Below are 14808 nucleotides of genomic sequence, written 5' to 3' on the forward strand. Positions count from 1 at the left end.
AGTCCATGAAGTCAAAACTTTTCATAATAATTATAAAATGTTTATAATTTTTAGTATGGTAAATAGCAAAGCAAAAAGCTCTTCAGAGAGTAAGGTCTTCAATTTTTCAGTGTAAAGTGGTCCAGAGACCAAAATATTTGAACCACTGGTTTAAAGCATTGGAAAATTTGAATAGAACATGGGCACTAAAAAAGTTTCAAAATCAGAACACAAAAAAATGGAATAACTAAAACAAAATCAAAAGACAACAAAATTAGAGGAATACTTGAAATTTCTGCTAACCAAAGTAATTCAACATCTAAGACCAAATAAGGTAAAGCAATCTGTGAATTATTTGTTTAAAATATCATAAGTCAGATTATCAGGGATTTATTCACAAAATGAGTTCCTGTAAATGTTGGAAACAGAGTACAATAGAAAGTAATGGAAACAATATCCCATAGAATACCCAAGACATGTCAGATAGGAACTCTAAATTAACTTGGAAATGTAGTCACCAGCTTAAAGGATCACCAGGAGAGGTCTAATCACATATCAGAAATAAAAGAAAAATTTGAACTATAGCATGCTAGCAATAAGAAGTAGCTCAAAATAATGTCTTATAAAGGAGAGACTACTTGAAAAGCAGAGAATCTTTTATGGGATCACACTTCAAATCTTAAATGAAAACAGACATAAGAACTTTTAAATGAAAATTCAGCAAACAAAAATAAGTTAAATCCAGGCAACATGAAAAGGCTAAAGTGATGATGTCGATTTGGAATCTAGCAACCCCAAACTTGTGGCCTAATGAGATCTGATGAACCCCAAATTTTAGGAATAGCTTGTAGGTTGGAGACCCCCAAAGCTTGTGCTTGTTCCCTGTTCCCATGAGAATCCACCCTGAAGGGAATCTCTGGCTAGCAGTTGCAGACTGAATAATGGACCCTAGGGTAAAAGCTAGGTGACTCTAGTGCAGTAGACAGTGTCAATCTTGTAAGCTGAAGGTCCTGAGTTCCATCCCTGAAAGGGAGATGTGGTGCAATGGGAGAAGCTTCTAAGGCAAAAGAATCACTTGGCTTTACCCTAGGGTCCATTATTACTATGTCAACCAGGGTAAATCACCTAACTTGTTGCTGACCTAAGTGACTCTAAGAATATACATTATACAAGTTACCCAGATAATAAGAGAGGGATAGACAGACATGTTGATTTAGAACAATTCACTTCCAGGGCTAAAGAATGGGTTATTGCTGTGGAGTACCACTATGGAGCTCATTGAAGAGAACTTGAACCTAGAATCATGAGTTCCCTACCTCAGACACTTATTAGCTATGTGACCCTGGAAAAGCCACTGGTTTAAAAAGATAATAATAGCACCTACTTCACAGGGTTGCAAGGATTAAATCTGCAAACCTTAAAGCACTATATAAATATTAGGTACTATAAATGGAGAGCCAGAATGCCTCAGGCAAATCTCCAATCTCCAAGGCTCTATTCAAGGGGCGGGATGGGGGGAACTAAAGAAAAGGTTATGTACCACCCAATGGAGAAAACAAAATGAAAAGTCTGAAAAGAATCAGCCCCTGTCTTCTTTTAGGAGAAAGGACTGGAAAAGATCTAATTCTCAACTTAATCTTTCTCCACAACAACCCCTGCTGGTCACATTAGATTGTAGTAATAGGTGTGTAGTAATGGGTGTGAGTGGGAGGGCAGAGTTAGTTGTATGACTAATATTATTAGAGTCCTATAAGTGATAAGGACATGGGATTCAGAGAGGCAAAAGTCAGCAAACATCAGAGGGAGGAGCTGAGCTCAGATCCTTCTGTCTCCAATCTATTGTTCTTTCTCCTATCGAAGTGATGGGCAAACTTTTTTAAAGAGGGGGCCAAAGGAAAGGAAATGCTCATCTGTCAGTCTGTTTCTAAGGTAACTCTTTGGAAGTTTCATTGTATTGTATCCTACTCATTGTATTCATCAGATTAGGAATAATGTTGCATGGCTGGATAGAACTTTTCAGGGGGCTGTATCTGGCCCACAGGCCATAGTTTGCATATCACTGTCCTACAGTAGCCATGATATCTCCTCTTATGTAGTCACCATTACAATGGAAACCATGATGAAGCAAGCAGGGTGGACTTTGCCCCAAATTTAATAATTTAGTGGTACCTCTCCCCCCCACTGGTGAAACAACTGCCTTCCAGACTAGGGAGGGTCCCTTGGAGGGGATAAGATGATCCACACTCCAGTCTACAGGAACCTTCACCAAAGTCAGAGCTAAGGGACTCTTCTCTGCATGCTTCCCACTGTTATAAGGAAATAGGTAAAATCTTAATCTTTGGTTAAAAGGAGAGGATAAAAGGTGAATGAGGTGATAGGAATGAAGTGGATGGCTGATTGTAGGGAAGGAAAGAATGAGGTGGTATGTTGGATGGTGAGGGAACAGGTGGGGTATTCAGGAGAGGCAGCTTAAAACAGGCTAGAGGCTGAGGTTAGAGACAGAGAATACTGGGGGAGTAGGCTGAAACCTTCAAGGTAAGGAAAGGTATCTCTATAGACACAAAGGAGTTGGGCTGGCCAGAAATGTTTAAATCTGCCTTGAGGGCTTCTCTTGTTAGTTTCTCAAGTCTCTTGAGGGAGGAGTCAAAGCAGTGAAACTGATGACAGGAGGAAGTCTCCGGTAAGACTTCCTGCCAAGATGGATGCCTGCAGTACCCTCAAAAAAATATAAGAAAATATTTCCTTCCCTCTTCAACCCTTGCTTATATTTTCGACACAATGATTCACCAGAGGATTTGAGTAGGTAACAAAGGGAGTTTTATTGATATTGGGGTTGATCAGAAAGGAGAGAGGGGTTTAGGGTTTTGTATTAGCCGCTAGGGAGAAACTGAAGCTGGGGGAAGGGTCAGGAGAGGGTTAGACTGAGGGAGAGCCTACTCTCCCAGTCCGAAGATTTGACTGCCTTAAAGTAAAGTATATACTAGATCAATAAAGTAAGGGATAGGTTGATTCAAAGATGTCCTACTTCCCTACAGAAAACTAAACCCACAAAATCTAATCACCAAAACCACAACCATTCTTCTTCCCAAAGCCCAAAGGGAAAATCAGGTAAGATAATAGGGGTATAATATGGAGAAGGTCAGGGAGAGGACCAGAGAAATCATCTAGGTTCAAATTGCCAGAGACAAAAAGCACAGGCCAAAGCAAAGCTGAGAGCCAAAAGCAGAGCCTCAGTTGGACCTTCCACTCTCTTCAAGCCTCTGGTTCCAACTGACTTTCTATGAAGATTCCAAGGCTTAACTGCCAGGACTGTTTACAGTTGACTCCTTGCAAGAGCAAAAGCCTCTGTTGCATCCTTGCATCACACCACCCAAGTCAATTGGATCCCCAAGGTCTCTAATCTTTATAGATTGTGCCTAAAGAGGAGCTGTAGTTGTGGTGGTAAGAAAGCACATTCTAGGCAAGTCACAACTTCTTTTCGCCTCAGTTTCTTCAACTATAAAATGGGGATAATAAAAGAACCTTCCATGCAGGATTGTGAGATTACCACACTAGGGTGAGGGTAACAGACAGGTATGAAATTGTGAGGATCAAATGAGGTCATATTTGTAAAGTGCTAAACACAGTGCATGGCACATAGAAGGATCTTAATAAATGTACTGCTACTTCCACTACTACTACTACTACTACTACTACTACTACTACTACTACTACTACTACTACTACTACTACTACTACTACGACTACTACGACTACTACGACTACTACTACTACTGCCATTGCTGCTGCTGCTGCTGCTGCCACTACTACTACTACTACTACTGCTACTACTGCTACTACTACCACTATACCACTGATTCTACTGTCCCTCCCCTCACAATACAGAGTGGGGGATGAGACCTGAGTTCACTCAGATGATAACCTAGGTCTCTTCTGTCGGGTAACTTTCTCCCAAAGCGCCCCCCCCCCACCTCTCCTTAGTGCAGGATCCTGACCCTATGCTAAATCCAGCATTGACCTGGGTTAGCACCCCTAGCACCAAGGTTTCAGCTGTGAGGGGTCTGCTTTGGGGTGGTGGAGGGGACAGGTAGATGGGCAGGTAACAGTATCATACCTCCCCCTGCCTCCTGCTACAGCCCTTTGAATGTGCCAGGCACAGCCTAACAAATAGCTAGTTAGAAGAATCACTGATTCTCCCTCAGGCTGGACACCTTCCTCCCTCTGCTTTCCTGACTGCCAGTTCCTAGTTCTCCTCCTCCCTGTATGCTCCTTCTTAGGCTCATGTCCTAGCTTCTAACTAGAGGAGATCCTAAAGATCCTGTTCCCAGGCTCCTTCTCTACACTGACCCTTTCTCTTTGTGATCTCATCAGTTCCCACATGTTCAATCACCATCTCTATGTAGATGACTCTCACGTCTATATATTCAGTCCTAACCTCTTTGGATTTTCAGTCCTGTATCACCACCACCTGTTAGATATCTCCAATAGGATATTTTGTAGATATCTCAAACCCAAACTTTCTCTAGACTTCCTTATTTCTATTGTTGGTATGTCTGTCCTTTGATCCTCATAACAGTGAAATGGATACTATTTCTGTCCCCATTATATCTGGCACAGTACCTTGCACATACTAGTGATTAATCAATGCTTTGGAATTTGGATACAGAAGGCTGATCTCTTATTCTGATTTCCCTCATGCTGGAGTCCTAGGGTCTTGGTCTACCTTCAACCCTTTTCTTGCCTTTTTATCCAAGGTTCAAAAAATCCTAGCTCAGCTCTAGTACCAATAGAGCCACGATCCTCAAAAATGCTCTTTGTGAGGTCCCATTATCTTGGACTACTAATAGATGTTCCCATATCCATATTCTTTCATTGCCTCCTCATCAATCTCTGATGCCATTGAGTTTTTTTCTCACACTTTTGTTAAAAAACTTTTCCCATGGCTTTCTATTACTAACTAGAGTTTTAAAATATTTTTCTGGTATTTGAGAACCTCATCCATTTGGCATCACCCCATCTTCCCTGTCATCTCATTTGTTCTCCTCCATATACTATATGATCTGACCTAACTGGACCACTCTCCTGAACTTTTAAACAGCCCAGGGTTAGCAACCTCTCTGGTCTTGTTTTTGAGAATCTCTGTACCCTTCCTCACTGCTTCCTTCATTACACCTCCATTAAAGATCAGTGAAAAAGAAGTTTCCCAGAACTCCTTTCTGGTAATAAATTTCCTCCTTTCTTCAAGATCTTATTTAGCATTTTTCTTGAAACCTGTCATGCTTATATGTAACATAGTGTTATAATGATCTGTATTTGCATGATTTTCCTATTGGACTATAAGGTTCATGAGAGCAAAATGTTAGCTAAACTTGGTATTATACTTCCCCACTCTCCACCCCACCTGTGCTTAGCATAGTGTTCATCACATAGTAGACACCCAAAATGTTGGTTGAATTGATTTGCAGGAACTAAATACTTGTCTCATATATGTTTGTTTGGTTTTGTTTGGTTTTTATAAATCCCCCCAAATGGTCTTTCATTCTGATTTTAACAAAGGAAAATTTCTACTCTGAAGCAGAAATGGAATTCAGCAAGGACTGTTCCAGGCTAGTGTTTTGAGTACTTTCTAGGAGGGATTTTTGATCTCCCCCATAACTTATTTTAGTTTACTTTTCAAACTGTTTATTTTATGTTAGTCTATAATTGCAGTCTATTGGAAATGTGCACTATTCTGAACACCTCAGTGAAGCAGAGCACCTTATAAATATTTATCTTCTCTCTTTTCAGATGGCTGAATGTGTCAGAAGTCATCTCTGTATCAATGACTTTTTAAAAAACTATTTATCAGAGAAGTTCTGTGATGAGAATTATTTTCCTTTCCAACTCAGGTTGTCTTACATCTGTGAAAACACTTGGTCAGCCTAAGGCCAGTTTAAATCTCCTTACCAGGATAAGAAAAATAAGCCTCCTGGTGAGCAAAAGTAAAGAATCTCCAAATTCACAGTCATTTGCTATCAATGGCCCTCACCTCAGGAGTTATAAGTGAGAAAAGCCATGGGGATCTAACCTTTGTGGAAGGCTTTTGTGTATGTAGGGCAGTTTGTATATTTTGAGGGCTGACAAGTTTAGATCAATCTTGCATTTTCTCAAATTGTTCTCAGGGATATCGATACATCACATTGACACATTATCAGGAAGATTTCAGAAAAACTATCAATAGCATATTGCTTTTGCCATATAGCACAAATCTTTATTTACTATATATATATGCATATATATATATATCGAGAGAGATAAACATAGATATATAACTTTGATTCTTTTAAAAAAGCAATATCTTTTTAAGAAAAGAAAAATTCCTCCCTGTTTTGTATTGTATAAAAGTAGCAACCTTTAGCTGTGCATCCCTTAACTTATTTGTCATCAAAAGAGCAGTTTGCCTAAGAGAAGGGATTGACAAATGTGACAAATGTTTACAATTCTTTGTAAATTCCACGAGGAGTAAAAGTACCTTTCTATTATGGCAGAATATTAAGTAACTCTTATCTCTCACTTGCTATTCTCTTGCTGAAGCTCTGTCAAGATATTTTGTCATAATAAAAAGGTGCTTTTATTTCTCATTGAAGAGCATTGCATTTTTCTTTTTGGTCTAGGCCTATGATTTCATTGGTATGGGGTGCACCCTGTTTAGAAACTGCATCCTCTTCATAAATTGTCTGTAATTTGTAGCCTTTAAAAATTGCCTGGAGCACTGAAAAGTTAAAAGTTCTACTCATGGTTGCATAGCTAGTATGTGGGAGAAATGGGATTTGAAATGAGATCTTTTATATACAATGTTGTCGTTCTCTCCATCACATTGCTTTTTAGAGAGCATTACATAGCCAGCGTAAATAATTTTTGTATGGGCCTTTCATGTCAGTGGAAACTTGCTACTTTCAAAAAAAGCTATTCAGAGATATTCTAGAGAGATCACTTAGAATTTGTCAGATGCAGGAAATGAGCATATAGTAAGTATTATTATGTGCCAAGCACTGAGCTAAGTGCTTCACAAATATCATCTCATTTAATCCTCATTAAAAACCCTGCAAGATAATTGCTATTATTACCCCCATTTTATAGTTAAAGAAACCGAGGCAGACAAAGGCTAGAAAACTTGCCCAGAGGGACTTACCCTACTACTAAACGTCTGTAATTGAATTTGTGCTTACATCTTCTGGACTAAAGGCTCAGTGCTATGTCCATTGGGCATAGATGGATGTCATATAAATCATAATTGTTATCTTCCCCATTAAATTGTGAGCTCTGTGGCTTTTTTCTTTAAAGAAAATTCTCTTGTTTCTTTAAAACAAATGGAAAAAAGTGGCACAGACCTTTCCAAAATAGATGTAAGTGACAAATATCTGGCCATACCAGAAAGAGAAGTAGTATTCTATCAGTTTCAGAACTAACTTTTTCAGTGTAGAATGTATAGTTCCTGAATTATTTCTGATTCATTTTTTTTAGACACAGCATTTTGTTTTTTCTTCATTACAATCTAGTCATAGGATCCTCTTCAGACCTTCCATTGCACATCTGCTACCCAGGAAGCATAAGAGCATAAGTAGCTACAGAAACATATAAATAATGTTTTATTATCCCACATAAGTTCATTACAAAAACACCTGGTCACCATCATTTGCATCAAGATAAGCTATCAGCATTTATATATGATAATGGTAACTCACTAAATGTTTAAACCATGAAACTATCTCTTTTTAAGCATGCTGATTAAAGAAAGGTAAACTAATCTTGGCACTGCATGGGATTAAACATGCCAATTAGATCTGGGATTTATAGGACCAAAATAGAAAACAAAGAAGTGGTATAAGCCAAGGTAAGGAATACTCCATACTCCTTAGATCTTCCTTTCAAAATAAATTGTTTATTTTTTTCTCCATCTTTCTTGAAAAGTGGAGCAATTTATGAAGACTTTGTCTGGGTGAGTTAATTATTTCTTCTCTGTGTTTTTAAATTTTATGCATGTCATAATTTTAGGTGATCCCTAATTTTTCAATTACTTTAGATATACCACAAACCATTTTATCAACTGTTGTTTATTTGATAAATTGAAAAAACTTTATCTACATGCAGTTGTTGATTTGTCATCAAAATCCTTAATTTTCCAGAATTTAAAAAATATTAAAGTTGCTAGCTATTGGACTAATAATACACTAATAGTAACATAAAATAGACATAATTATTTACAGTGATTTAGCTTGTGAAAACATAGCTATTGTTGTAAATGCAAATGACCTCTCCTTACAACTGAAAGGAGCAATAGTTCCACCATATAATTTACTAAAAGTAGCAAGAAAAATCTTAAGGATGTTCATCACCTTTACAAGATAAAGGTTCTTTCCTTTGGAAAGTATATCTCTTCCCAACCACTGCATCTTCTTTTTCTGTCTTGTTCAGCTTCTCTACAGCCATGAGAGGAAAGTAGTCACTTCAGCTTCAATTAAGCCAGAGGTTGTTAACATTTTTATGTGTCATGGACCTTTTTCACAGTCTGGTGAAGCTTTTGAAGCTCTGGCTCAGAATAATATTTTTAATTACATAAAATAAAATTACATGGGATTACAGAGGGAGCCAATTATATTGAAATATAGTTATAAAAATATTTTTAAGTTCATTTAACTCATATTAAGAACCCCTGAATTAAGCCATCAGTGGCATTTTCCACAATTTTCCGTTTGGCTCTTGTTGAAATAGCTATAGTATTTATAGTTTTTGTAAGAGAACGTGGCAAAATAAAAGATACATATTGTTTACTATCTATTCCTATCCCAGCATTCAGCATACTAATGAACAAGCTGTGTTTGTCCTAATCCTATATCTTAAAATCAAATAATAAAAAATAGTAGCATATTATTCTGTTACTTTTTATCTAATTGTTTTTGCTTTCCAAATACTTGGGTCAATTAAATTTTCACATAGAATATAACAACAAAAAACTTAGAACCCTGAGATTTCTTCATAATCATTGAAATCCACTCATTTCATTATCTTGATTTTATATGCAAAATGAATAGCAGATTCTGGTCAACTTCTTTTGATTAAATAATTATCAAATAATTAAATTATCCAATTAAATAATTATCAAAATCAGAGTTGAATATGTTACTCTCAGGAATCTACATACATCATAATTAGTGTCAGTTGCTTTTAAAAAGTTGTTCCAAGTAATTCAATGAGATGCATTTTCACAATTCAAAGTACCTTTCTACAATAATGATTTTGTTTCTACCAATGAATAATTAAACATAAGTTTCAGTTTTTTTGATTTAGGTAGGTTTTGTCCCTTTTCATTTACCCAAAATTTAAGCTTCAGTGAGTACTTCCTTCCACTTGATACTGATAAGAGTCTTGGAAAGTTTATACTGACTGATGATTAAGTTAGCTTTGGTAGAAATCCTTCTTTAAAAAAAAAAATGCATCTATGGTATCCATTTCATTGAATGATTTCCTCTGGTTCTATTGATTTGTAATTGTTTTTACTGTGAAATTCCTTGTCCCTTCAAAAACATCTCTATTAACCACATATTTGAATGATGCAGTTAGAATTAGTTAAAATATTCTTGATGTTTTTTAACCAGGAGAAATACTAACCTAAGGACAAGTTTTTAAAGGGGAACGAACCAGATATACCAGATAGAGAACTTGTTTTCAAAAAACTAGATCTTGGTTATTTCATAACTCATTATATCTCTCTTATAGAAGTAGATTCAAGAACATTCTGGTACCAGCTCAAACTGATTGACAAAAGTAGTATGAGCATTTTTACATTGGTGTCAAATACTATGAACAGGTTTTGGTTCATTGTTTTGTTTTGACTATTTAGACTTTTTAAAAATGAAGAAAATGTTAGTAATATGGATAAAACTGATAATTCTGTCATATAGGTTGTTAAATATTTACTAGCACAAACAGTCATAATCTATATGTATTTTTATAATGAATAGAATGAAAATTTAGTTGTTTAGTTTGCAAGAATTAATCAATCTACATTTATTAAGCACTTCCTCTATGTCAGACATTGTATTAAGCACAAAAAATTCATCAGTTGCTTCCCTCAAGAAGTGTACATTATGTTTCTGTTTTGAATATATTAAATTTCAGATGCCTATATAGTCTTACAATAAGAGATAGAGCTCAAGTGAGAGACTAGGTTTTGATATTTTTATCTGGGAGTCATTTGTAGATAGATGATGGAACTCATACCAGCTATTTAGGACATCAAATGAGAGAGTATAGAGAAAAAATAGAGGAAGATCCAGGACAGAACTTTGGAGTTTTACCCACAATTAATGGACATGGTATGAATTGTAGTAGACTCATTTGGTGTCATTGTATGACCTATATACAGCTACCAAAGGGATTTTCTTTAGCACAGATCTGCCCTTGTTACTCTCCTTCTTAGTAAACATCCATGTTTCCTCTAGGTATAAAATATAAACTTCTCTCTTTTTTTTTTAAACCCTTAACTTCAGTGTATTGTCTCATAGGTGGAAGATTGGTAAGGGTGGGCAATGGGGGTCAAGTGACTTGCCCAGGGTCACACGGCTGGGAAGTGTCTGAGGCCGGGTTTGAACCTAGAACCTCCTGTCTCTAGGCCTGACTCTCACTCCACTGAGCTACCCAGCTGCCCCCATAAACTTCTCTTTTTTTAAAAGCAAGCCTTTTTATATTTGATGCTAGTGATTGGTTCTAGCTTCATTATTCATTACTTTGCTTCCCCACGTTCTATTGTCCAACTCAACTCTGTTCCTCATACTTGGCATTCCATCTTTAATGTCTGACTTTTACACTGCCCATCCCCATGCCTAAAATGCTAGAATGTGCTCCCTATTCACTTGTACCTCAGAGTATACTTACATTTCTTTGAGACAGCTCAAGAATCACTTTTTACTTGATGAATTTCCTGAGCTTCTGCAAACTGTTAGTCTCCTCCCTTGCTAACTAGCTTATATTTGCTGTCCTTGTAGTTATGCTAAATATATTTATTCTTTATGTAATTATACAGTTGTGTTGAGGGGATAGCATTTTTCACTCTGCTAACTTGATGAACAGATGGGTTTTATGGTATTAACACTACTCTATTCTGAAAATGAGTTATCAAAGAACCTGTAAACCATTTTTTAAAAAATCACTTTTGGTTAGCTCTAAGCCCCCAGTCATAAACAGTACCTTTGGAAAAACTCTCAGATTCTGTTTCTTCTTTAGAAATAGTTGCTCCCTTAGTTGTCTCCTCCCAACTATATTCTCAAAATATACACTCTGATTAGCAAACACTGCAGGAGTTAGGGAATAGTACTTATAAAGACTAAGGTAAACATTTAAAATAAATAAATCTAAACAAAATGCCCTTGTACCCAGAGGAAGAGGATTCAGGTTGCTATGAAGGAGCTTATGAGGAGAAAGAAAACATAGGACTACTATCTTGGAGTCTAGAGGAAGGGTGGAGAAGAATTTTTGTTTTAGCAATATAGCTTCTGTTGGCAACATCTCACAGACTAGGAGTCCTATTATCCTTACCCACTTTTCTGTGGTAGTTTCCTCTGCCAGTTCTTCTATCCACCTAGATTCAGGGAGCTTCTCATAGTTTTCCTTTCTCTAGCTCCATTTCCATTCATCCAATCTAAGGCCATCATCTAGGAAATATGGTTCCTACACTTAGTGAGTTGACTTTTAAAGATCATTTAGAGATATGGGCTGTCATTCTTCGTCCTGTCATGGTTGTTTCCTTTCTGATTCCATTAAGGTACTAATTTGCACTTCACAAAAGTATCGAGTCATCATCATCATCACTACTATTTTTGAAATGTTTTAAAATTTGCAAAGTGCTTTTCAAACATCTCATTTTAATCTCACAACACTCCTATGAAGCAGGTGTTATTAGCTCCATTTAATTGATTAAGGACATGAGGCAAACAGAGGGGAAGTAACTTGTCAAAAGTCATACTACTAGTGTCGATGCCTGGATTTGAACTCAGGTTTTCCTGATTCCAGATGGAGCATTCTGTCCTCTGTGTGACCTAGCCAGTATGTCCGGCACAACTTTATTCTTGCAGTTTGTTTAACAGCTCATTATCCAACTCTTTTTCTGTGAAAGAAAATTTCCTCTACAGCTAAAAAAGTAAACTGTATATTTGAGATAAATGTGGGATATGTCACCAAGGATTTTAAGATTCAAACAGTGAAGACTGAACCAACAAATACATAGGGAATGGAAACATATTAATAAAATAATGAAGTTGTTTCTTGATCACATGGGTCGATGAGGATATGATTGGGTATGTAGACTAAACAATCACTCTAGCACAAATATTAATAATATGGAAATAGGTCTTGATCAATGACACAGGTAAAACCCAGTGGAACTGCTCATTGGCTATGGGAGGGGGTAGGAGAAGGGGAGGGAAAGAACATGAATCATGGAATCATGGAAAAATATTCTAAAACAATGAATTAAATAAAATTTAAAAAAAATAATGAAGTTGTATTCAAGGGACAGAATGGATGGGAGATTGCTTTGGTAGGTTGACAGATAAGTTACTTGGGTGGGTAATTCTGGCAATTTAAAATAGGAACTAGGAGTCTGAATGAGAAACTTTTGACTTTAGATCCAACATTTTCTTTTCTGGTTTTTTTAAAGGGAAGTGAAAGGTAAAGAATCCCAGATCTTTGAAATGAGGAGAAAAAGAAGAAAGACCTTTAAGACCAGAAAAAGCTTGACTACAGATGAATGTAAGTTTATCTTAGTATTATTTCTAAGTATCTATAAAAGGAATCATCATTTATTTCTGACTTTAAACTATATCGGAGAGATAAATATATTAAATATAATGGTGATTTGGAATTTCTATCATTCATTGGTCATATTGATTCTGAGGCATTAAAAATAACTGTAATACAAATTAAACACCTTTAAAAAGAAGGGCTGGTTTATTCAATTGCAGATGATTTGGGGCTACTGTTTTCCCTGTTTCTTTGCATATGTGATCAGATGTGCAATTGTGTAAGTGCCTCATTATTAACTTCTTATATAAGAGGATAACACCTTTTGGGAAAATTTCAGAGGATCTGACCTGACATTTCTAGTTAAGAAGGTGAAACTTAAAAGAGTCTAAAATCTAACTATTGCAAGACTTATTTTAAAAGGAGTTTATGAAGTGTAGTTTAATCCATCAACCAATAAACATTTATTAAGCATCTATTATATGCCAGCCACTGTGCTAAGTGCTGCCATCTACACATTTTTTATATAACATTTCCTAAAAGACACAATTCACGATGCAATTGGAAAGGAAATGGGTCTGGAGTCAGGAATACTTGAGTTCAAATCTAGCTTTAGACACAGTAATTGTGTGACCCTCAGCAAGTCACAAAACTGCCCAAGTTTCCTCAGCAGTAAAATGGGAATAATGATAGCACCTACCTCCCAGGTTGTTGTGAGGATCAAATGAAATGGTATTTGTGAAAAGTGGCATGTAGTAGGTGTTTTATAAATTCTTCCTGACTTCCTCCCTTTTCCCTTTGTTATGAGTAAGATTAGATTAGCTGGTTATTAGGTATTGATTATGTATTGATTAGGATGTACCTAGCAGGAAGGAGCTGGAGCTGGGAATTCCAGGTTGGAATGAAGGAGGAGGAAGTCTGTCTGTGCCTTGAGTGTGGACTCCCTTAGGTGTGGGCAAAAACTGTTGCCAGCCTGGGAGACCTCAGAGCAAAGGACACCCTGCTTCCTGATTTCCCCTGGGATCCTGTGTGGTGTGGTATCTAGCAAAAGGACAAGAATCTACAGTGCCGAAGGAAGAAGGAGAAGTTTGAAACCTGGTGGACAGGGCTTCAAGCAAAACCCTCACAACTCGGTACCTGAGATCATCTTGACTCCTGGCATCCAGAGATCATCAGTGGATTGCAGTGAGAATCCCAAAGCCACAAAGCCCTAGCTGTACTCAAGCCTGGCAGGTTCCAGGTGTGAGGCAAAAACCCAGAGACTCCATTTACAGCTCCTTGGGCCCTGTTAGTTTAGATCACTAAGTTAGAGTAGAATAAGTCCTCCCATTGCTCCTCCCATTGTTTTATCCCTTAGATTTTAAGTATAGAAATCCCTTTCCCACCTTTTAGTCTAACATAATTAAAGCTATTAAGTCCCTTTTACCTTGTTAGCCTATTACTTACTCTGGTCTAGTGGAAGCTGGGTGACAGTTAAGATCAACTGCCATTCCTGTGGAAATCCAGTAAACTCTGGTCTCTTCACCCTGGTCCAGTCTCTCATAAATCCCAGAGTGTGTTCCCACAAACCACTTATTTTATTATAATATCCCTGGTGACCCCATTACCTTACTTATATTTTCTTACACCTTCCTTCCATAAGTAGGCTACTGTAAATTGTTCCAGTATACACATAAGGCCACACTCCCTATTGGCTAGACTTCTCTCATATATTCATAATGATTGTTAAAGTAGAATTCAGTGAGCAGTCATGACGAGCTTTGGAGAATTTTACAACTCTCTCATTGTTTAATTTTAAAAATATTGCCAACCTTTCAAAAAACAGAAGAGAGAATGGTAGAAAAGAAAGAAGAAAGAGAAGAAAAAGGAGGAAGGGGAAAAGGAAAGACTAGTATATGTAATTTTAAAAATTTCATGACACCTTCTGAGAAAAATCTATTATACTTCATATAAAGCATTCCCAAGTTCTTGGGATCACTGCCCAAGGTTAAAGAGGTTAAAGATGGGTAACCATTTTATGGTATTAAAATACCAGGATATTAATAATTAGTT

Source organism: Gracilinanus agilis, chromosome 1 (genome assembly GCF_016433145.1).
Source record: "Gracilinanus agilis isolate LMUSP501 chromosome 1, AgileGrace, whole genome shotgun sequence".
Taxonomy (NCBI): Eukaryota; Metazoa; Chordata; class Mammalia; order Didelphimorphia; family Didelphidae; genus Gracilinanus; species Gracilinanus agilis.